The sequence below is a fragment of the Lampetra fluviatilis genome, chromosome 41 (assembly GCF_964198595.1).
Source record: "Lampetra fluviatilis chromosome 41, kcLamFluv1.1, whole genome shotgun sequence".
Classification (NCBI taxonomy): domain Eukaryota; kingdom Metazoa; phylum Chordata; class Hyperoartia; order Petromyzontiformes; family Petromyzontidae; genus Lampetra; species Lampetra fluviatilis.
This window is the reverse complement of record NC_136315.1, coordinates 2,092,401-2,114,620: the sequence shown is the minus strand read 5'-3', so window position 1 is coordinate 2,114,620 and position 22,220 is coordinate 2,092,401. Positions and strand designations below refer to the sequence as shown.

Here is a 22,220-nt window from a genome sequence, read left to right as displayed (position 1 = left end):
GGGGAGAACATGCAAGCTCGTCAGGGTCGGGATCGGGATCGAACCCACGACCTCCTACATTCCAGGCGAGGCAGTTAATATCTCGCCACCACGGCGCCCCTACAATGGCAATCACAGCAATGGGAGTTCTTCATAAAAGGTACTCAACTCATTAGTCCATCACACGATGTGGCCTTGAAAGAAAAAAATATATAATTGGCAATGCTTCAGGAAATGGCACTTCTCCTAGCACATAAACAGAGAGGCAAGAGAGTTAATGGGGGTTGGAGACTGCAATTGGGGCCTGATGACAGTTACATAAAAAAAAACATTCTGATGACTAGTTTTTAAAGAGGCATGCGAATATCTATCTCATAGTTGCTTTCGAATAACTGACAAACCCTTCAACAATAAAAAAAAACCAGTGTTACTCCAAAATGAACTATTTTACATTCAAAGTAACGTTACAAAACGTCGCCGGCGCGTTGGGAAGGGGTGTTCTTGCGAGGTCGCAAAACACGCAACAACGCCCCAGACCGTTAATTCATGGGAAGGATCACTGTTTAAATTAATGTAACTTAACTTGACAAATACATTTCTGAAGCAGAGAAGTCTAAGCGATCACATGTGCAGTACGACTATGAACCTAAAATAAAATTAAACTGAAGGTGGTGCTCATTCAGACGCTGTCTTCCGACAGACCTGTTCTTCACCTGAGAACGGCTGCTTGCGTTGTGGCCGAAACGTCGTGAGAATTGCATTTTATTATGTTTTATTTTTATTATTTTATTATTTCCCTTCTACGTGACTTTACCGAAAGAACCAAGAAGATGAATCCCTGCAGTCACGAAAGCTTTAAATCGAAATTGAAGGTATCAGGTTTGTCTAGCTCTCAATAATGAAGTTAAAGGTACATTGTTTAACCATTGAGAGTGAATGTCATTGAATTAATTGGCCAAACAGTTAGTGTTTCGGCTGACTCCCTGGGGTATTGGCTGAAACAAGGAAATTTAAACAAGGCAAGAGAGCAGCAGGCGAAGTCCATTAAATCAGCGGCTAATGGAAATTCCTGCGGATATGCAAAGAAACCCAGGAACAGATCAATCATCAAACTCCTTCGGGAGCAAGGTAAGGCGAGATAATGAGTCAATGAATATCTTTACAATTCTGAAGACCTCAATGGGACGAAACGTCATCGTTAAAAATTGTCCTATGACGGCGATAATGTGAATAATAACGGGGGAAGCAGATGCAACTGCCATCGCGCGCACCCTGAAAATCCGCGTAGCAGGGCTTGCTGGCATTGCCTCTGTCAGTGTGCACGCCTTCGTACCTCAATGGTTTCGATCTAGGCCCTTACCTTTCAAGAAACAACAACAGACCTTTTTTTTGCACGCAACATCTAACGATTTAAAGTGCAAGTCAGCTCCGATGAACTTCAATCAAATTTGTTTGAAATTATGGTTTAATTTAATCGATATATTTTTGTTAAATATCAAAGAAACGGAAATGTTTCGAGCGTTCAAAATTACCTGACGTAAAACAAGTCGCCCGTGCTCACATTGTGGCGATGTTACAGGTCTCACTACAGGCCCGTGTTTTCTTACGTACTATGTAACATGTGGATGCATAAGCGATCTTTAATGGGGAGTCCAACCACTGAATTTAAACACAAATTGAAAGCCCCACAGTTGATTGTAGAGTCTCAAATACAATTCTGCGTTAGACAATACATAGGAAATGATCTGCCAATGAAAGTTTGCTCCTGCTGCTGCTGCCTTGTTATCGATATTGTGAATTTCTTTGTGTGTGTTCCATGTGTTACTTTTGTTCCGATAACATTGTTGCGGCTCAGGTATCAGAGGCCTCAATTTGGCTCCCAGCTGAGATCCTGGCTTTGAATCCCAGAGGGTCACTCGCAGTGAAAGCGTTTTAAGATGTAGCATTTGATAGTTTTTTTGCCCGTCAGAGATAACTTCACCAAACCCGCCCCCTCCCCGATGTTGTGTCTGTGCTGTGGGGAGAAGTGTTGTTAGCACGCTGTGCCACGAAAACCAGTGACCTGAGTTCAATTCCCACTCATGGCCAACATCGGTGGTGAATATCTCAGTTGGTCCTGGGACTCCACCATTTTGACTCAGCCTTAGTGAGTACTTGGCGTGCGGTGGGTACACATCAGCACTGGGGAAACAAAGGCGGTCAAACGTTGTGCTTGCCACAGCATCCCATAGTGCATTGGTGCCGGCCCTCGTATGTGTTCGCGAACAGCACTTGGCCCAACAACTACTATATTTAACGTGTCACCATCGTATGAATTTGTAAATTATTCCATTGGCTATCAATTGGGAACAGATATGAATAATGGCCAATGCGCATTTAAGAATAGAGACACTCTGAGTTGTAGAATATCATTTTTTTTCTTGTACGTGCAAATACTTTCCCGCGACGGATTCTCACAATTACTTTTCCATAGGCAATTTGGCAACATAATAAGGTTAGACAACGTTGGCATCCGCCGCGCAACTGCCATTCACTTTCTTGAACGATTTCATTTCTGAAATTTTTTGAAATAAAACAAAGTGTCGACAGCCATTCTGACCGCCGCACGAGAACAAATGTAGCAAGAGCCTCTAAAACAGGTCTTACCCAAAAGGATCCGATTTTTATATAAAAAAAAAAAATCCATGAACCAGGCTGATCCAGCCGGATATATTACTCACGCTCGTGTGACATTCCAGAAATACATCTTCTGACCTTTCCATGACAAATGATGTGGTGGTGGTGGGGAGCATGCTTATTTTATTGTCATGTTTTTTTTTTTAAATTACGAGAATTTCGGCGGCCTACAGCCACCTTATTCTGGCTGCTGCGGAGGGCTTCTCGGCGCTTTGCACCTCGCCCGTCGCCCCCACCGATGCCCTCTTCTTCCCCCCTCCAATGTGTGCAGATACCACTTACAATAGCCAGACAATAGTCAGTAGATACGACTGACTATAGATACCACTGACTCAGTAGATACTACTGACTCTAATGTCAGTCATACAATAGTCAGTAGATGTGACTGACTCTATTGTAAGTCGGGCGTGCTTACACACCCTACAAACAATAGTCAGTAGATACTACTGACTCTAATGTGTAAGTCAGGTGTGCTTACACACCCTACATACAATAGTCGGACTCTAATGTGTAAGTCAGGTGTGCTTACACACCCTACATACAATAGTCAGTAGAAATGACTGACTCTATTGTCAGTCAGGTGTGCTTACACACCCTACATACAATAGTCAGTAGATATGACTGACTCTAATGTAAGTCAGGTGTGCTTACACACCCTACATACAATAGTCAGTAGATACTACTGACTCTAATGTGTAAGTCAGGTGTGCTTACACACCCTACATACAATAGTCAGTAGAAATGACTGACTCTATTGTAAGTAGGGCGTGCCTACACAGCCATCCTGACCACCACACGAGGCCAACTGCGTCTCGTTTGACGTTAATAATGAGAGTGTAAAAACGATCATAATTCACAGCTGCCAACAGCAAAAGGGGCAAATGCCAAGAGCAGCGACTTGCCTCTTTAAATATGCATCTAATAGCAACGGGGATCTTCTTGGTTCTTTCGGTAAAGTCACGTAGAAGGGAAATAATAAAATAATAAAAATAAAACATAATAAAATAATTTTCACGACGTTTCGGCCACAACGCAAGCAGCCGTCCTCAGGTGAAGACCAGGTCTGTCGGGGAGACAGCGTCAGACGGGGAGACAGCGTGAGTGTGGGGGTGGCGCTCATCTCCATTGGCAGCCCTGAGGAGCCGGTGGTTGAAATTTCCACATTCTGATGGCAAGAATCACACTTTCGAACGAGAGACCCACTTTATTGCAACATTGCACCGCTGTACGCGTTGACGATTGTGGCGGGTAGGGAGCGGTTGGAGGAGAGTTCGACCACAAACCCCATCCTCTTGAACGCCTCCGCCACGGCGTCCACTTTCTGAGCGTGGGCCACGCGGTTTATCTCAACCACGCCAGCATGTGTCACGCGCGGAGGAAGTCTCTCGGCCACCAGCGACGGATGGCCTTCCCTGCCTGGCTGTGGGAGCGGTGGGGGCACCAGGGTACGGAGTGTGAGGTGCAACAAACGCGACGATAAGTTGAGGGGTGTCCAAAAAAAAAATTATAACTCGCACAGATAATTAACTAAAGCCGCATGCTCGCCTCGGTGAAATGCTTCATAAGGCAATTTTGATTGTTTATTTTGTATTGTCTCCAAGCAGATGGCTACACAACTTAATAATTAACTTTTGTCATCAACCTAATCTGCATACTCTCAAGAGAAGCCTGCTATTCTGGACAATGAGATTTTGTTGCTTAATATCGGGGTTTTTCCTTCCAGGGCGCTGCTCAGTTATGAATATAATATTGTACATCATTATCAACAGTCCACACATTGCCGATGATACTTAATGAAGACAAACTTGACCACCCCCCACCGCCCAAGGATGCCATGTTGAAACACACTCTAAAACACGCGCTGAAGCATGCGCTGAAACACGCGCTGAAACGCGAGCTGAAGCACGCGCTGAAATAGTTAATCTGAAGGGGCCCCACAAAACCCGACAGCATAAATGCCACTCTCGTTCGAGGGATTGAAATCTCTCTTAACTGCTCAGCTTTTAATAGCAATTATTTGCCGAAGCGGAATGGAAACGTGATTGAAGTGTGCTGCAAGTGTCCGCTTCAGTGGTCACTTTGCCCATCCATACGAGGCTGAGTATATGACTTTGTGAAGAAAGGCCAGTCGGGAAAAATGTCAACGTTGTCATTTATTTTCAGTCAAAGTAAAGTATAATAATAATAAAACTCCGTGGTTGCTTTTAATTAAACCATTATTTTAGCATTCTATTATCAGTGTGTAGAGAAATTGTTAATTTTATGATTTCTGAGATATTTATGGTCACGTTCTGTCCAAACCAACTGTGCTTTAGTAACTCTACTTTCGGCCTGTGTTTTAACATTACATTTTACAATTAAGCGCCACGTTAAATGTAACAAAACGTTGTGATGTTGTGATGAGGGAATTGAAGAGTGTATATCGTTTTTACAATAAAAAACCTAAATTGTTTGTGAATATTACTGTTCATTTACCTAACATATCAAATATAACAATTGTACTGTACCTGCCCCATCACACGAATCCCATCATTCCTCACCAAGCCAACACATCATATTGACCAACCTTCTCAACAGCATGGCCAATGTCCTGCTTCTTTCGGAAATTACCATTTAAAATATATAAATAATACACTTTAGAAATGTACAGCCTTTTTGTAAATCCGAGGAAGGAAATGTGTGTATGTTGAACTTCTTTCGCACTGTACGTAGCCAACCGTGCTGATCGGAGGTATGGGGGAAGGACAACAAACGAAACACAAAAATCAGTTCTAAAAAAAGTTTTCAATCTCGATTTAAAAGTGAATAGCTCCAGTGGCTTCTTGATATTAGAAGGAAGAACGTTCCAGATGGCCGCAGAAGCACACCTGAAAGTGCGTGATACAGTGACCATCTTTGTTCGATGGCGAGCCAAAAGCCGCTGCTGCGAGGATAAACGGGGTTCGCGTGATGGTGGTTTATGCTCCTTAACGAGATCAGCGAGGTATCGTGGTTTATTCGTGGCAAGCACTTTGTGTGCCATGAGTGCGACCTTATAATGTGTTCGTTCGGTAACCGGACACCAATGCAGCGGGGCGAGCACTTGACAGACATGGCCGGATCTCGCAAGTACCCGCCAGTGGATTCCTAATATTGGAAGGAAGAGCGTTCCAGACGGCCGCAGAAGCAAAATCTGCGAAGCGTCAATGAGCGGGGAAGCTCTGGCAAGAGGAAAGGAAAACTGGCGCAGGGGACTCTGGGAAGGCGCACGGTGACTGCGACGCGCGATGGCCTCACCCGCTCCAGGGGACGGGCGCCGCGTGCGTACATAGCGGCCATGACAGGACCACGGTCAATGACACATGTGGCAATGGCAGTGGTAGGCTCTGTCGTCCCAGGAACGGCGTTTTCAGTCATTAAGGAAACGTTCAAGTGGGAAGTGAGAGCTGAAAACCCATCATCTTCCGCTGACGAAAGGATGCCATTTCAATCCACTGCTGGATGGAGGCCTCCATGCACCGTGCCGGCCATAGAGATTGAGCATACTTCACTACGCTAGTCAGTGCTGGGCTGGTGAATGGAGTACCCAGAACTTTAGCCGTGGTCAGGAATCCAGTTCGGGTCATGGGGTTCATAGCACAGAGTGTAGACCACTGCCAATCAACTCCACCACCACCACCACACACACAAAAAAAAGAATATATTTCACCTCAACTCGATTTAATGAGGTGTCAGGAAGCAACTCACAATTTTATTGTTGTAGAGTTCATCGCTCGCCTGCTTTGCGCTTGGAGATTTGCATCGGCCTGTTGTTGGTAACGGTGAAGCAGATGTAACCTCATTTGACAAATTTAAAACAGCTAATGGCTTGACTGACACATGTAGAAAGACACCTAAAAAGTGTAACAACATGTGGAGACTTCATCAAATGAGCCCAGGGTGCTATATCCGGTACCGCTGAAATCCTGGGTTCGAATCCAGGTTCAGCCGACTTGTGACTGCGATTGGGCTCTCAAGTGAGGCGAGCTGATGGGTCTCGGCCCAATCACCAATGACTGTCGGGAAAGGAAGGCACTATGATAGATTTGGTAACTAAATTTGGTTTCTGAGAATGAGGAAAAAACTGGTTACATTGCTGTCATATGCAGAGGAGATGGAAGAGTGCTGCCTTCTCCTGTGTGGACCAGAGGTCACTGGAACGGATCCCAGAGGTAGCTCTGTGATGTCTGCTTCCGTGGGCCGTTCACAAACACGAAGGGTCGCGATGCTGCTGTGAGATATCTGCACGGACACATTCGTATCGTGGCATGACACCCATGGCACAATCGGAATAAAATATGGGAAGACTGACAAGTGAATGCGGATTTTACTTTGTCTCCCCGCACACACCCATCAGCCTCTGCCAGTCGATGCAGAACTGCAGATGCCATTAGAGCAAAGCCATATGCAACAGCATTTAACAAGCCCATACTGAAATGTGGCGAATTGAGAGGACTTACGATTCAGTATTCATATATACGTGCAGTACATACACCTGTGCGTCAGTGTGTGTGTGGGGAGCGGTAGTGTAGCGGTTAGCGCGCTGCGCTCGAACCCGGCGTCTCGAGTTCGATTCCCGCTCACGGCCAACACTGGTGACAATTATCTGAACCGGTCCGTGGCCTCCCCTAGGTCGACTGCTGGAAGTGGATTTACGATTGCGCCTGTGTGTAACAGGTGTGCATGTGTGTTGAACTTCTTTCGCACTGAACGTAGCCAACCGCGCTAATCGGAGATGCCAATTGAGAAATTGGCGGCGACAGATGAAGTATAATTTGAATGGTGTCAGTTGGTGGGCTGGCTCAGGTGATTAAATATTTAAATATGCACAGCAAAGCGCTGAGCCTGCAACACTGAGACCCCAAAGTTCGACTACAGGCAGCCAACTGTGACTATAGGAAAGAACAGTGGTAATGGTTTAATATTCCCTTTGGGCAAGTGTGAATATCGTATCTGCCCTTCCATAGCAGTGAACACTTTGAATCGTTACAAAGGTACGTATGTTTTGCGGTGCGCACACTAGTTCCCTTCGTACTGGTTGCATATACACAGCGCTTCAGTTCAGATGCAACAGTTCATAAACCTGTCCCGGGAACTATTTTGACACACCACATCCATCTCGCCTAATTTTGTCCTCGTAATATTGCCCATAGTGTGGTGGTGGTGTGAATAGTGGTGTGTGTGGTGGTGTTTGCGATGGGTTGTGTGCTGTGTTGGTGTATGCAGTGGTGCTGTGTGTGGTGGTGTGTGAAGTGGTGGGTGCGATGGTGTTTGTGATGGATTGTGTGTGGGGTGCGTGCGGTAGCGCTGCCGTATGCGGTGGTGGTGGGGTTGAGGTAATTCCTGATGTCTGAGGCATAAAATGCATATTTCTATAAAGTGCCTTGAGATTTCATGAAAGGCGCTATAAAATCTGTAATTATTATTATTATTGTAGACGCTTCAAGGAGCAGCTCAAACAGCAACTGACTGCTGCGGGTATCGACACCCGAACCTGGGAGCTCATGGCTGCTTATGAACACGGCTGGAAGCTCCACAGCCAACGAAGCGGCTAACACGACGGACCGAACGAGGTGCAAAGCTGGAACAGAAAAAAAGACGGTGGCGCGGAAAGACGGCCACCTCGGACACGTCCCCCCACTCAGACCCCGACTGGTCAGGAGTCCAAATGCATCACCTGCCCCAAAATCTGCAAATCAAGGATCGGGCCTCTACAGCCCCCAGCGCGCCTGCCGCCAGATACATGGACCTTATATTCCTCCCCGATCTTCGCAAGCGAAGAACCAGCCAACGACGACAATTCTTATGATCACTTATGTTGCAGTCAAATGTTTGTTAGTCACATAATTGATACACGTACATTTTCAAACTTTAGAACAGCAATAACCAGGCCTATGGACCTTTACGATGGCCATGTAAAAAAAACTTTTACCACCCTAAAAATAAAAGCTCATCCCATAGCTGATTCTGTTTTTATGAGAGTTGGTTTACAAAAATACTCCATTGTTTACCCAAGAAAGCTTCCATTGTGTCTAAATATTATTCAACAGGAGTGTTCAGCTTTTGATGCGTAGCACGAATATTAATGTCTGCATGCTGACATGCATGAGGAAACAGATGAAATTTGGATACAATCCCACATATTCTAGAGGATATTCAACAATGCATTTCTAGGGCAATAACCTACTTGATGTACTGTCACCAACCAAGCATCTCTTTGCCCCTGCAGGTTTTAAGTCTCGCACACCGATGGCAGGCCTGGGGTCAACTATAATTGCATCTACAGCGGCGTGGTTATCTGAAATTAAAATTACACTGCGGTTGCAATTATTGACGAATGACACATTTACAATTGTAATTCACTGCAGGTCTGTGCGACGGTGTGGACACACGGTCCACAAACCCCAGGGGGCTTCGCCTGGTAGGATGGGACTGGTTTCGTCTTTTTTTGCATGTGTTTGGGTGGTTTGTTTACCGTCTTGAACTTTGCACTACTATCATATCTTTGTCTTGTTTGTTGTTGTCATTTTCGTACTCATCTGTGAAAAAAGAGCTTTATAGCTCATCAGAATCCTCTACTATAAGGACATAACAAAGTTTGATATGTGCAAACCTACGGACACAAGCACGCGGCACACGCAAGCCCGGTAAGTGTGTGCAGACATTTAGGCAAGCCAGATATAAATCGTCTTGCAAACCCATCCGCGGCATCAACCTTACGTTCACCTTGCACCGTGTGCCCTTTGTCTCTACGAGTCTCATTAAAAACCACCGCCAACGAAAACCGAGCGCTCCATTTCGTGAGTCTGTGCGTGGCCTGCGGTAGGGAAGTCAAAGACGCCCCTGCCATTCAGCGGCCTTCGGCCAACCCCTGTGGTCGGGCAGCAAAAACGTGCGATCGCTCAAAGAATATGAATCTTCATAATTAATAAGCGTACCCTGTGCCACGCTGGGCTGCACCGTGAGCCATGGCAGGTAGGTCAGGGACACGGAGCCGCTGTCCTGTGTGCCCGTCACTGGGTAAGACAGCACGGCATAGGGCATACACGAGCGCAAGTTTAATAAGACGCCCACTTGCACCGCGGCGTTTCTGCAGCCTCTGAAAGACCTGACAATGAACAGGGAATGTTCCATACGATCAGGTCAGTAAAAGTGTGGTCTCCATGCTGAAACAAGCAATGGGGGTGGTGCTCATCTCGAGCGGGGGTCCCGAGCTAGTGGTGGAAATTCTACATGTCTGGCTCTACCAGAGATACTTGCGAATCAAAGTTCAAAACAAGGAAGCTGATAAAATTTTCAATTAAAATGATATGTTCCCCATCACTTACAACTTTTTTTGGTTAACACGTCCGGTGACGATGGACATTCATTCAGTGTGGGCCTGCTTCTGTACAATTCTCCTGATGCATTCTCAGCGTCGTACCGCTTGCTGTTCGGAACGACCGGTTCAGATATTCGACAGTGATGCTGGCCGTGAGAGGGAATCAGAATCGGGTTTCCAGGTTCGTACAGCAGTTGCGCTAACCCGCTATACACGAAACAACCAAACAGTGAAATATTAAAGTGAGTCACTTGCCAAAAGGAGAGAGAGAGAGAGACAAGAATATAACACAATACAGGCCCAACAGAATAAGGTCTGTGTTCAGTATTACAAAGGATTTTTTTTTTTTACAAAGAAGCGGGTCTAATTGAGAAGTAAATTTATATCTGATACTTGAAAGGGAGAGTGGAAGAGGATCCTGCCCAGAGGCGGGGGTTGATTTATATTCTATTAAGGTGCAGCCAAGCGTGGGGAGGGGGTTGGAGCAAGAGCAGCCTTGATCAAAGCGATGCAACATTACGGCAAATGTGGAAGTTTGCCGCTGCAAAGGCTTCAGGAAATCGCAACAAATCACCGGCGTTACGTTCGGCGTCCGAGGGTTGCGGGGGTTCGTGAATCGTAATGGGTCCTGCGATGGGAAACGGCATTCAAATTATGTGGATGGTCCCCTCCCCCGGGACTCGGTTGGGTTTTCCCTGTGCGCCTCGAAAAACGTTGCGACGGTTTAAAATACAACCACCGCATATTTAACGTTGCTGTAAATTGAACGATAGCAGAGGATGAGTGTTCGTGGCAAAAGCATGGACAGAGTCCAACTCTGGTGAGTCAACGGTTGCCCTATGGGTAGACTTCCATCTGCCATGTTAATGTGGAATTTCCACCACTGGCTCAATGCTCACTCGAGACGGGAGACATTTCGATTTTCAAGCAGTGACGTTACTGCCACTGTCGCCCGAAAGTTGAGATACCGTATAGCTCAGTGGGCAAGACCAAGACGGTGATAAGTATGAGTACCTGAGTTAAAATTTGAGCCAGTGGTGACTCAGCCCATCATCTCACCAGGGTTGATAATATAAGTACTGGATGGTGAAGCTGTACCACTAGTTAAGTAGTTGTGGCATGTGGCCTGTAATCCAGCACTGTGCAGGCAGCAGCAAGGGTTAATGGATCACTGCACAAATGTTGCGAACTTCCCTTCCTGTGGGCACCAAGTAGGTGCCATACCCTGGCATGCCAGGAGAAGGCAGTACAGCAAAAATGTTGACTCCACCTGTTCCGTCCGTATGGGATAGAGTGTTTCCCCCTCGCACAAGTGGGTTTTCTCTGGATGCTCCGGTTTGATCCCACGTGAAAACACTCATTAATTGGTCTATAGCACCTTAATATATAGAGGGCCACAGAGCTTGGAAGATTTTTGGCACTGGCTCATCACGTAGCCGCTGCCTTCCCGCTTGTCTGTGGTTCCTCCGCATGCCTCTGAGTCGTTCTCTCTCTGCAAGAGCGAGCGAGCGCTGTGCTGGAGCATTACATGTTGAAATTTGACGATTGCAAGTTATCGGCGATGTTATAATCATACACGTGCATGATATTTTCAGCACTGGCCCAGGATCACCAACAACGGATTTTAGTTGTTGTTGTGGCCCCCTTGTAAAATAATAAAAAAATAAACGACAGCCCTTTTTGTTAATCTGCCGCTGAAGGCCTCTCCCCCCAGGTCGCGTTAGTCATAGGGGAGGTTTTACCCCCGCTGGCCAATGTGGGTTTGGCGAAGGGATGTAAGGAATGACGACAGCTTCAGATATCGCTCCGCCAATAATGCTAACCGTGGCCAGGAATGAAACGTGGGTTATCGTGCACGCACTGTCGGCAGCTGCCGCCGCGCCACTGTTTCCGCCTCGGCTCCTATGAATGCGGTCACAAATCAACGGCGCTGCCACCAAGACTCTAATCTCTGCCCTCCCGACGAAACCTCGTGTCTCAGTGTCGTGTCACCGACTGGCAAAAAAAAATGCGAGGATGGCACAATGGAAAGTAATGAGCGTGCAAGCAGACTGTTTCAGTACTTTATAAAAATAAAAATGACATGCTTTTATCGTAATGCAATTTATTAAACAATCCATAAAAAATTGGCTAAATATTAAGCTCTCCTCTGTAGTTCGATTTTTAAGCTAAAACTTTATATTAAAACATACCCACATTCACATGCCAGGTCTGTTCAAAAGAATTCCCCATTGGATTCCATTTCTGGCTTAACATAATAGATTTTTTTTGCGTGATGCAAAATGTCAAATCTCTTCTCAATCAATAGAAACACCCAACGGTGCTCGCAGACATCCATTGACAAGGCTTATGCTTCTTTTTCAGGAACATTTAGGTCAGGAGAAACACTTGATATTCTGAATCCGTCCACGTGAGACTTTATGCGAAATTTGCCCTCCCCGTGCACTCGTTGACAATGGCCCACTTGGTTCCATCGTGGAAGGTCACCGTGTCCGAAACGTCCAATTAGCGCTGCAGCTAGAGTGTGCTTGCTCATGCCACCACTTGCAGGAGGACGTCCATTGGAGGAAGCATCTGGAAGGTTAATGGCCTTCTCAGTAATGCAATCACCTCCCTTGGATATTGTCTCGGTAGCAAATATGTTGGGGCGCCGCGGGGTCGAGATGTTAACGACCTCGCCTGGCATGCAGGAGGTCGTGCGTTCTATCCCGACCCAGACGCCTGCTGTATATTTGGAGTTTGCGGTGTCTCTCTCATCATCATCATCAGCACGGTGGCTATGAGATGTTAACTACCTCGCCTGGTATACAGAAGGTCGACGGTTCGATCCCGACTCTGACACCTGCTGCTGTATATTTGGAGTTTGCGGTGTCTCTCTCTCTCCGTGGTCACGTGGATTTTTCTCCGGGTCCTCCGGTTTTTCCCTCCACATTTAGAAAACACGCGTTGAGAGCGTTTCGCTGCTAAAAGCTGTAATTTAGGACAATGTCTCTTCTGAGAAGGAACTGTATCGCTCAGTGGGCCTCACCTGGTAGAATAAAATAAAGAGTGATGCAGTGGTTCACCTCCACATTGATGTTATACATTGCCACGTCTCGGGGGTTGTGATTTGAATCCCGTTTGTATCATCCCGTTCGCAGTGTTTTTCTCGTATTATTAATGCTTGTTAGTTCTGCCTCATTAGTAAAGGTAAAATAAAATAATTTGCGTACATTGCAAATAATTGGATGGTACATGGACGTAACTTGACGAATGTTTTATGAGATGGGGACACTGATTTTAATCGATTAATCAAATGATCTTCTTGGTTCTTTCGGTAAAGTCACGTAGAAGGGAAGTAATAAAAATAATAAAAATAAAACATAATATGTTTTATTTTTATTATGTTATTACTTCCCTTCTACGTGACTTTACCGAAAGAACCAAGAAGATGAATCCCTGCAGTCACGAAAGCTTTAAATCGTAATCAAATGATTATATGTGGATACTCTAGTAGAATATGACTAATTTTAACTCGAATTGAGCAAGGTTATACGAACAAGGGGGGAAGAGATGATGAGAGAGAATTCAAGGTTGATGGACCTGCAATTTGAATTGGATTTTTTAAAGGCATATTTTGGGATGTATAAAGAGATATCAACATGTGTGTTATTCTTTGTTTTTGTTGATGTGGGATAGCTCTTTGCTGGAGACTGGACAAAAGCCATTCTGATAATTGGTTCTTTACCCTTCTATCTGGCAACAAAACTGACACCTTTTTTACAAGGAGTCATGTTTGCATAGACCGCAATACCTGCAGTCATAATGCAAACAAAAAACATAACTCTGATAATGTGCACTGTCCTTAAAGTTGATTGATCCACACCCGAGACAGCTTTCCTTAGAGGAAAACATGACTCCTTGTAAAAAAGGTGTCAGTTTTGTTGCCAGATAGAAGGGTAAAGAACCAATTATCATATTTTTACTGGCAAATGAGGTTCCCATAGAAAAAACATTCTGTTGTAGACGACTATGGAACAGATTATTCGGTCTTTGCCGCGATACATTAATTAAATGTTATACCTACGTCACTTTACCAAAAGAACCCAAGCGTATTAATTGTACAGTTAGTGAAAAATACAAGATACGGGGAGACGGAAATATACATTCAAGCAGTAGCCTCATCATGACTTCAAGACGCATCACAACAAATCTTTTCAAGAGGCGGGCAAGCAGGACGGGCTGACTGAATCCCTTTACAAATCATGTAAATTACAGTCGAAGGCATTCCCCTGGGCGTGTGAGAGGGACAGCCCCGGGGAGGCGAGAGGGGTTGGAGTTGGACGGGTGGAGGAGGAGGAGGAGGGGAACCGTTGTGCCTTTGCAGGTGCCATCGAAACACAACAACAACAACCACCACAACAAAAAAGCCTCTCGGCTCAAGGAGCCAGCAGTGTCAGTAACGATTAGCGCTGAGCCAGCCCGTACAGACTGTCCTGCCGCTATCTTGACGAGGCACCCTCGCACCCTTCAAGTCCAGCGATGGTCGAGTGGGAGGGCGCGCGAGGGGGACGGCCACTTCATTAATGATGCCGGGCGCGGCGGAAATGAAATGAGACTGGAGCCTGGTGTACAGGAGGTCGTGGGTGTTCGATCCTGACCCCGACGCCCGCTGTATATTTGGAGTTTCCATGTTCTCCCCGTGGTCGCGTGGATTTTTTTCCCCCTCTGGGTCCTCACTCGGCATTTGTAAACGTGCAGTAGAGATTATTTGCATTATTTTGCTGCCACAAATGTCCACGTGATACACCACTTTGTGAAGCTGTTATTTGTAGCAAGGGTGGCTTCTAGGATGGGGTTGGTTTAGTTTGTATTTGTTTCAGTGATTTGTTTGCTTTTCCTGTACGACTATCTGGTTTTTGTGTTGATTGTTGTTGTAATGGTCCCACCCGTCCCTGCTGGACATCTGTGAAAAAAAGCATTGTAGCTCATCGGATTCCTCCAGTATAAATACATATTCTGATTCTGATATTCGAGGTAACCTGAAGAACCCTGGGCACTTACCAGCTTCCATAATGCCTCATCTACAAGTACCTTCAAGAGAGGCTTATCCGGGTAATTTGTTATTCCTACAACATGCACGTGCTCAGCCCTTTGTTCATGCACGCCTGCAATGCATCACTTCGGAGGCGAGGGTTGGTGAATCGCACACACGCTGTGAATGTCCTCTTCCCGTGGTATTCGAGCAAAAGTGGACTCCATCTGTCCCATCAACATGAGGATAGCGCATTGCCCCCTCGCACGTGCGGGTATTCTCCGGTGTGCTCCAGCTTTCTGACGCGCATTTCTACGTTGACCACTTGGCTGAAAACGTCGTTATATATATAGGAATGCAGAGTTTGGGAGGGAAATTGGAGGGGGCTCGCCGTGGCGGCCATTGCCTTTTCGCTCGTCTGCAGTTGTTCGAGCGTGTGAGTTTCCCTCTCTCTTGGGGGGTCAGCGAACACCGTGTGGCCGAGCGGTACAAGTTGAGATGATGATTATTATTATTATTCCTCAATCCACTTGCTGGATGAGGGGCCACCCCGCTACACGCAGGAGCCGCGGGGGTTGTCCCCTTCCCCCCCCCCCCCCCCGCAAAGGAAATAGGAGTGGCGTAAAACGTCGTTCGAAAGTGGTGCCATGCCAGCCAATTTATATTTCAGTAGGAGCCCGGCACAGAGCACACACCGTCACGTAAGGAGGGGCCGTACGGAAACTCCGCGGACCCAAGTCCCAAACGCAGTGCTCCTGAGTCTAGGGTGAAGGGGTGGGGGGACTGCGCTCGCTGTGGGGGAGGAGAAGATAAAGGGGGGGGGGAGCAATGGAGAAAGCAAAGGGAGGAGCACTTAGGAAGGAGTGACTTACACGTGCTTTGGCGAACTTATCAACCTATCATAGTCCCATAGAGCGGTGATTGACTCCAGTCCATCCCCGGTGGAAGGGAGGCACTCCTTGCCATGCCAGCCTTAATTGGTGCCTGCTAATAGCAGGCGCTTGCTCCAAGAATATACGACCATTACTACTACTACGACCCCGGATAACGTGGAGTGGCGCTCAACATTACACGTACAACTGCAGCCTGCCGCTCGTTTCAAACGCCACACGAAAGAAGCGAACTGAAGCACACGCGAGTCGAACGTAAAATAAAACGGTGCAGTGTTTTGATAATGAATAAAAAAGGGTAAAGAGAGAGAGAGAGTGCAAGACGGTGGTGAGGCCGGTGCTGTTGTATGGGGCCGAGTGCTGGGGCACGAGAAAGAGGGAGGGCCAAGCTATGGCAGTGACAGAAATTAGGGTGTCGCGGTGGATGTTGGGTTTGACAAGGAGGGGCAGGGTGAGAAATGAAGAAGTGAGAGGAAGACTCAAGGTGGTATAAATCACAGAGAAGATGAGAGAGAGATAAAAGCCTCTGGGTGTGGTTCGGTCATGTGGAGAGACAACAGGGAAACTGTGTGGGTCAGAAGGTGGCAACTGATGCAAGTGGAAGGACAGAGATCAAGAGGAAGGCAGAAGAAGAGGGGATGGGGGGGGGGTGATGTGGTGCGATCGGACACGGTGGCCTGAGGAGCAGAAAGAGAGATGGCGCAGGAGAGGGCAGCGTGGAGACAGGGCAGGGTGGAGACAGGGCAGCGTGGAGACAGGGCAGCGTGGAGACAGGGCAGGGTGGAGACAGGGAGAGCGTGGATACAGGGCAGCGTGGAGACAAGGCAGCGTGGAGACAGGGCAGCGTGGAGACAAGGAGAGCGTGGAGACGGGGCAGCGTGGAGACAGGGCAGCGTGGAGACAGGGCAGCGTGGAGACAGGGCAGCGTGGAGACAGGGCAGGGTGGAGACAGGGAGAGCGTGGATACAGGGCAGCGTGGAGACAGGGAGAGCGTGGAGACAGGGCAGCGTGGAGAAGGTTGGCAAGGACAACAGAACACCCCACATGAGTGGGAAAGACGCGTGGAAGAAGAAGAAAAAGAGAGAGCTTCGTCATTCACGCGGGGGGAGGGGGGTTTCACTCCGGTAGCGAGGTCAGGCAAAATAAATCGGGGGTCGCCGTCTGTTTACAGCCAGCGCACAAGAGTGGGGAAAATCCCAGCGACACAACAACAAAAAACCCATCGCCTCCACCCCTCCCCCAGCCCCAAAAAGACAAACGATTTGACTCGAGTTGTTTGTCAAGATAGGGAGACTCCTGTTACATTATTGGAAAATAAATGCACGGACCTCGCCACGTGATGAATCATCGCAAGTGGAAAACCCTCCATTCGCATTCCGACAGCTCCCAATCAATTCCACATTTCTCTCTCTCCTCACACGGTCCTCCCGTTTATTATATTCCTCCTAATTTGTTTGCCCGCATGTTTATTTGTTTCCGACAGATTCATTGCGGTGTATTAAAACATTATTCTCGGTCCCTGCTATCAACTGCTTTATGAAACGTTCACGTAAATATATATATTTTTTTATCTCGTGACCTCCCGCCTGTCCCATACTTACTGGGTCCCCTCAGGTCAGGACAACGGGAGCCGGCGAACAGAGAATCGTGTAATTGTTGAGCACTGGACGGGCAATTGCATGAAAACTAACTGAGCCATCAATCACACCTTGATGAGCACGTGTCTGCCCCCCCCCCCTCCTCACCTCCGCACTGGTCGCCACGAGCCCCCCCTCATCTGCCACCAAAAACAAGGACCACCAACCACCCGTATAGCCTTGAACAAACCGTCGGGGGCAAGTGCTCAAAGCTGTCAACCCACACGGTCTACCCCGTTTTCTTGGAGAGGGAAATTGAGTTTTCAGGTCCATGCGGCGTACGGCCGTTTCAATACGGGCAATGTTTCTGTTTTTTTTGTTTGTTTGCGTTTCTCCCTCGTGAAGGGACTTTGTAGGGTGAACGTTGAGATTGAAAAGGGGCACGGGGTGACCAATACGGTCTGAATTGGTCTGTAATCAGGTCGGTCACTGATAAGGGATTTACGGGTGAGCGAGCACCTATGAAGGGCCGTCACCTGCAAGCGAGGGTGGTGGGCGGTCAACAACCACCCCCGGCCGCCTTTGCCTCCCCACCCAGTGGCGATGTTCACGCACCACAGCAGGCACTCATTTGAGGCCGAGTCGACCTTGGGGGATGCCCAGGACCGGCTCAAATATTCATCACCGGCGTTGGCCGCGAGCGGGAATCGAACTCGGGTGGCCGGGTTTGGAAGCTCAGCGCGCTAACCGCTATGCCACCGCTCCCCCCACTGCCCCCACATCACCCCCCACCCACCCACCCACCGTCTTCAACTCATCTCGAGCTCCGTCTCTCTCTCCCCCCTCAACTTACCCTGAGACCCCCCCCCCCAACAGAGACACACATCCCCCGTAATAGCCTCGACAGACTGTAGGAGCAAGTGCCGTTAGTAGCGAGTAGCAAGCGCCTGTGAAAGGCCAGAACTGTGGCACACACGAGGGGGTGGGTGGCCGGCATCACGCCAGAGTCCCAACTACCACCACCATGATTCACACCACCGCCACCACCAACCCCCTCCGGGCTGGTGAGATGCCATTGGCTGCCGCCATGAAATCCATAAGCCAATCAGTTGCCGCTTGTGGGCTCAGTGGCTTTGGCGGAGAGATTCGTTTATTTATTTTGTTTTGCTGCTGGATACTGGTACAATAAATGTGACTCGGCGTGTTTATAACGAGGGTGGGCACCACAGCCATGCGCTCAACACCTCTTCGCGTGGCTGCTAAATGCACCTTCCCTTGGCACCAGCGCATGCGGCCATGTCGCCGTCACTTGGTGGCGAATGCCGGCTGCTGCTGCTGCTGCTAGCTGGTGCTGGTGGGATCATGGCACATTTCACGGTGGCGCTGCGAATCCCGTTAGGAATTGGCCCTTACGGTGGAAATTCCATTCTGCTATGCGGCTGAGGTCAGGTCATCAACGAGGCAAACGCCGTTGATTTCTCACAGAGCCCCGTTCATTTCATTGACCCGAGGGGGAGAGGCTGTCCTTTGAGCCCGGATTTTGAGTCATGACCTTCATAAAGTGAGATGGGCACTGAAGACATACGAGCCTTGATGGAAAGATTCGGAACCATAATCGGAATATTAATCTATACTGGAGGATTCCGATGAGCTATTTTTCAGAGATGTTCAATTGGGGCGGGTAAGAACGTGACAGTAAGGTTAACGCACAAACTTTCCAATGTCACATCTGGGTCCACTCTCTCGCATGAACTCGACTCTCTGTAAGATCCCAGATAGAAAACAAAGCGCTCGATGCCTAAGGCCTCCTACAGAGCACAACGTGAACACGTCCAGACTATAACTTGTTCAGGCTCTGGCCTGGCCAAGCTCTCACCCGTTTAGGCTCTCATCTGTTCAGGCTTTTACATGTTCAGACCCTCACCTGTCCAGGCCCTCACCTGTTCAGGCTCTCAGCCGTTCAGGCTCTCATCTGTTCAGGTTCTCACCTGGTCAGACCCTCACCTGTCCAGGCTCTCACCGTGTTCAGGTCCTCACCGGTGAGGGTGGCACGACGGACTTTGAGCTCTAACCTCGTGCCTCCGCGTCAGCGATCAGACATTGACTCCGATTTGTGGAATATGTGCACGTTATAAATTGTGTGTATTTGTATTACAACATATATGCACACACTCAAGTTACATGTGTAGTGGGTAGAATGGAGCACGAGACTTCGATAGAGGAAACACGTTTATTATAACAAGGTAAGCCTAACACAAAGGGGTAACGGCCCCTTCCACCCGATAATCTACGGAGGTATATTCTCCGGGCTAACGACAAACTCGACCCTGGCTGGGGTACGGGTCTCATCGTCTTCAGGGTGACGGCTTCGGGTCTTCGAGTACACAACAGCAGCCGGTCCCGTTCAGGGGTCCGGCTTATATAGTCGGTCCCGGCTCTCTCCGCCCCTAGCCACGTCCTCCTTCTCGAACCTTCGAGAAGGACCTGGGTTGTGGATACGTCATCTCCCCAGCCCCCTTTTGGGGGTCCTGGGGTTCCATACCTCCGGTCACGAGCCCCCCCCCCCACCCCCCAGGGTTCAACTTGAGTGGCACGGCCCAGCTCGAGCCGGGCACTCTTCCGCCCCCTGTCGTCCTGCGGGTGGCACTACAACCGGGGCGCAGTGGCATCACCCAGGAATGCCACAACACATGGACAGCGTGTGAAACGTGTCCTGCGTGTGCATACAGACTCTCGAGTTGTAACGGAGAAAGAGCTTTAATTAAAAAAAAACGGATCACTGCTCGTTAAAAAATGTAGGTAATTTCTGAATAGGGAATAATTAATTCAATATATATGAAAAAAATTGTTTCTAAATGATCACATTTCCATTAACCGTGGAATTAACTGCATAATTAGGGTGTTTAAAATGCTTTACCGTGTCTTTTAATGCTCATAAATTAGCAGGGAAGAAAATGAGCAACGTTTTTTCCCCGACTAAATGTTAATTTAATCATGCCACTTTGCACGCGCGTAGTTATATTAAACGGACAACAGCGAGTAGCATTGTCCCTTTCCATTGGCTCGGTGGGGTTTCCACCAATCGCATCGCGCCGTGGCAACCTACATCCTCTCCGGGGAACTGATTCAAATTAAGATCGTTTTTTTTAAATGTCTTTAACATGAAACTAAATAATGCAGCCGTTCACCGGAGGGCCCCAGGGTTAACGTCTCCACACGTGCACTGACAAGCGGTTGAATGTACACGCTTATTCCCAGTTCATGAAATGGGAATTTGTGTGGCTCCTGCACAGCCTTTAGCCGCAAACATGGCCATTTAAACCTCAAACATGACTCGACAAGGCAAAGCAAGGCCACGCGTGTGCATCGATTCTGTAGCCACCCTGCCACACGCCTGGGCATTGCCACGAGATGATGTCACCAGACTAAGGTAATTTTGGGGTGCTGATTCCAAATCTATCGCATCAGGTTTTTGAGATATCAAATATTGCATTTTCAATAAAAACTGCAGAAGAAAAATATTAAATAAATGTGGATATCTACATAAAATGATGTTATAAACACACTATCCTAAAAATACAGCACCATATTTTAACACTAAAGCAGTCACTGACTCGCAACAACTTGCAATCATAAGTGACAGAGTTAATTTCGGGTAAAATCAATGAAAATGGGGTATGCCGATAGCATAAAAATGAGATGTGATAGAGGAAATCTGAGATCCGATTTGGAATTGGCACCCTGAAATTAGTCTAAAACAGCTGCAAAAGTCCAGGCCAGTGTAATAAAAGTAAATAAAAAAATATAAAAAACCTCGACGTTTCGATCACAACACAAGCGATCGCCATCAGGAGGAGAAAAAAGTCATAGTATTTATTTATTTTACTTTTATTTTTATGTTTTCTATCTAAACACACAGCCACTCTCACGTCTGTGTGAAACACAAACACTCCCAAGTCTGTATTAACCCACACAAACACACGCGTGCACGTTTTTCCACTCGCGTACGATTTTTAGAGAATGCTTGAGATTATTCATTTACGCAAACGCGAACTGAATCAATTTTAAGATGTTTTTTTCCCCCCCTTCACGTTTGCTTGTGTGCATTCATAAATATGCATACTGCAGTACAAACGAATATGGACATGAAAGAACGTAATACAATATATATGAGTACATGTAGACACTTGTATATGCTTATATATGTCATAACTCCAGCTATTTTCAATCCACAAATGGATGAAGATTTTCCAACTCCCTGACAGCAATGTTTTTTTTTTACCATACTTCATCATCACGATGGTCAGTGCGCGTTTAGTGAAGGGAAGGGGGGCAGCTGGTTTGGCTATCACTCGCCATCGATGATAGCCGTGAATGGGAATTTTGTTTCTCTACCTTCGATGTAATCTGATGCAATATCCCAATATAAGAACTCTGAGGTCCACCCCAGTGCATGGAATTACGGGGCCTTCTATTCGTTGATGGCTATGATGTAGCTCTTTTCCAGAAGCGACCTGGCAACAAACGTGACAGTCAAATACTCTAAACGCATGTGCATCCAAAAATGGGAGGGGTGGGGCTAGGTGGAGAGGGGACGGTGGGGAGGGTGGGGAGGGTGGGGCTGGGTGGGGGGAGGGGTGGGGCTGGGTGGGAAGGGGCTGGTCACCCCGTGGTGCCCTTATAAAACTCAACGTTTAACCTACTCACGCCGGCTTGTGCCCGCCCTCACAGTCGGCCATATTTGC

The 22,220-nt window shown here is 47.5% G+C and overlaps 1 protein-coding gene across 3 annotated transcripts in view; it reads right to left on the bottom strand.

The window, feature by feature from the left end:
* Positions 1-22,220, bottom strand: part of LOC144946428 (tetraspanin-15-like) — a 261,100-nt gene that overhangs the window by 54,095 nt on the left and 184,785 nt on the right. The window lies entirely within an intron of this gene.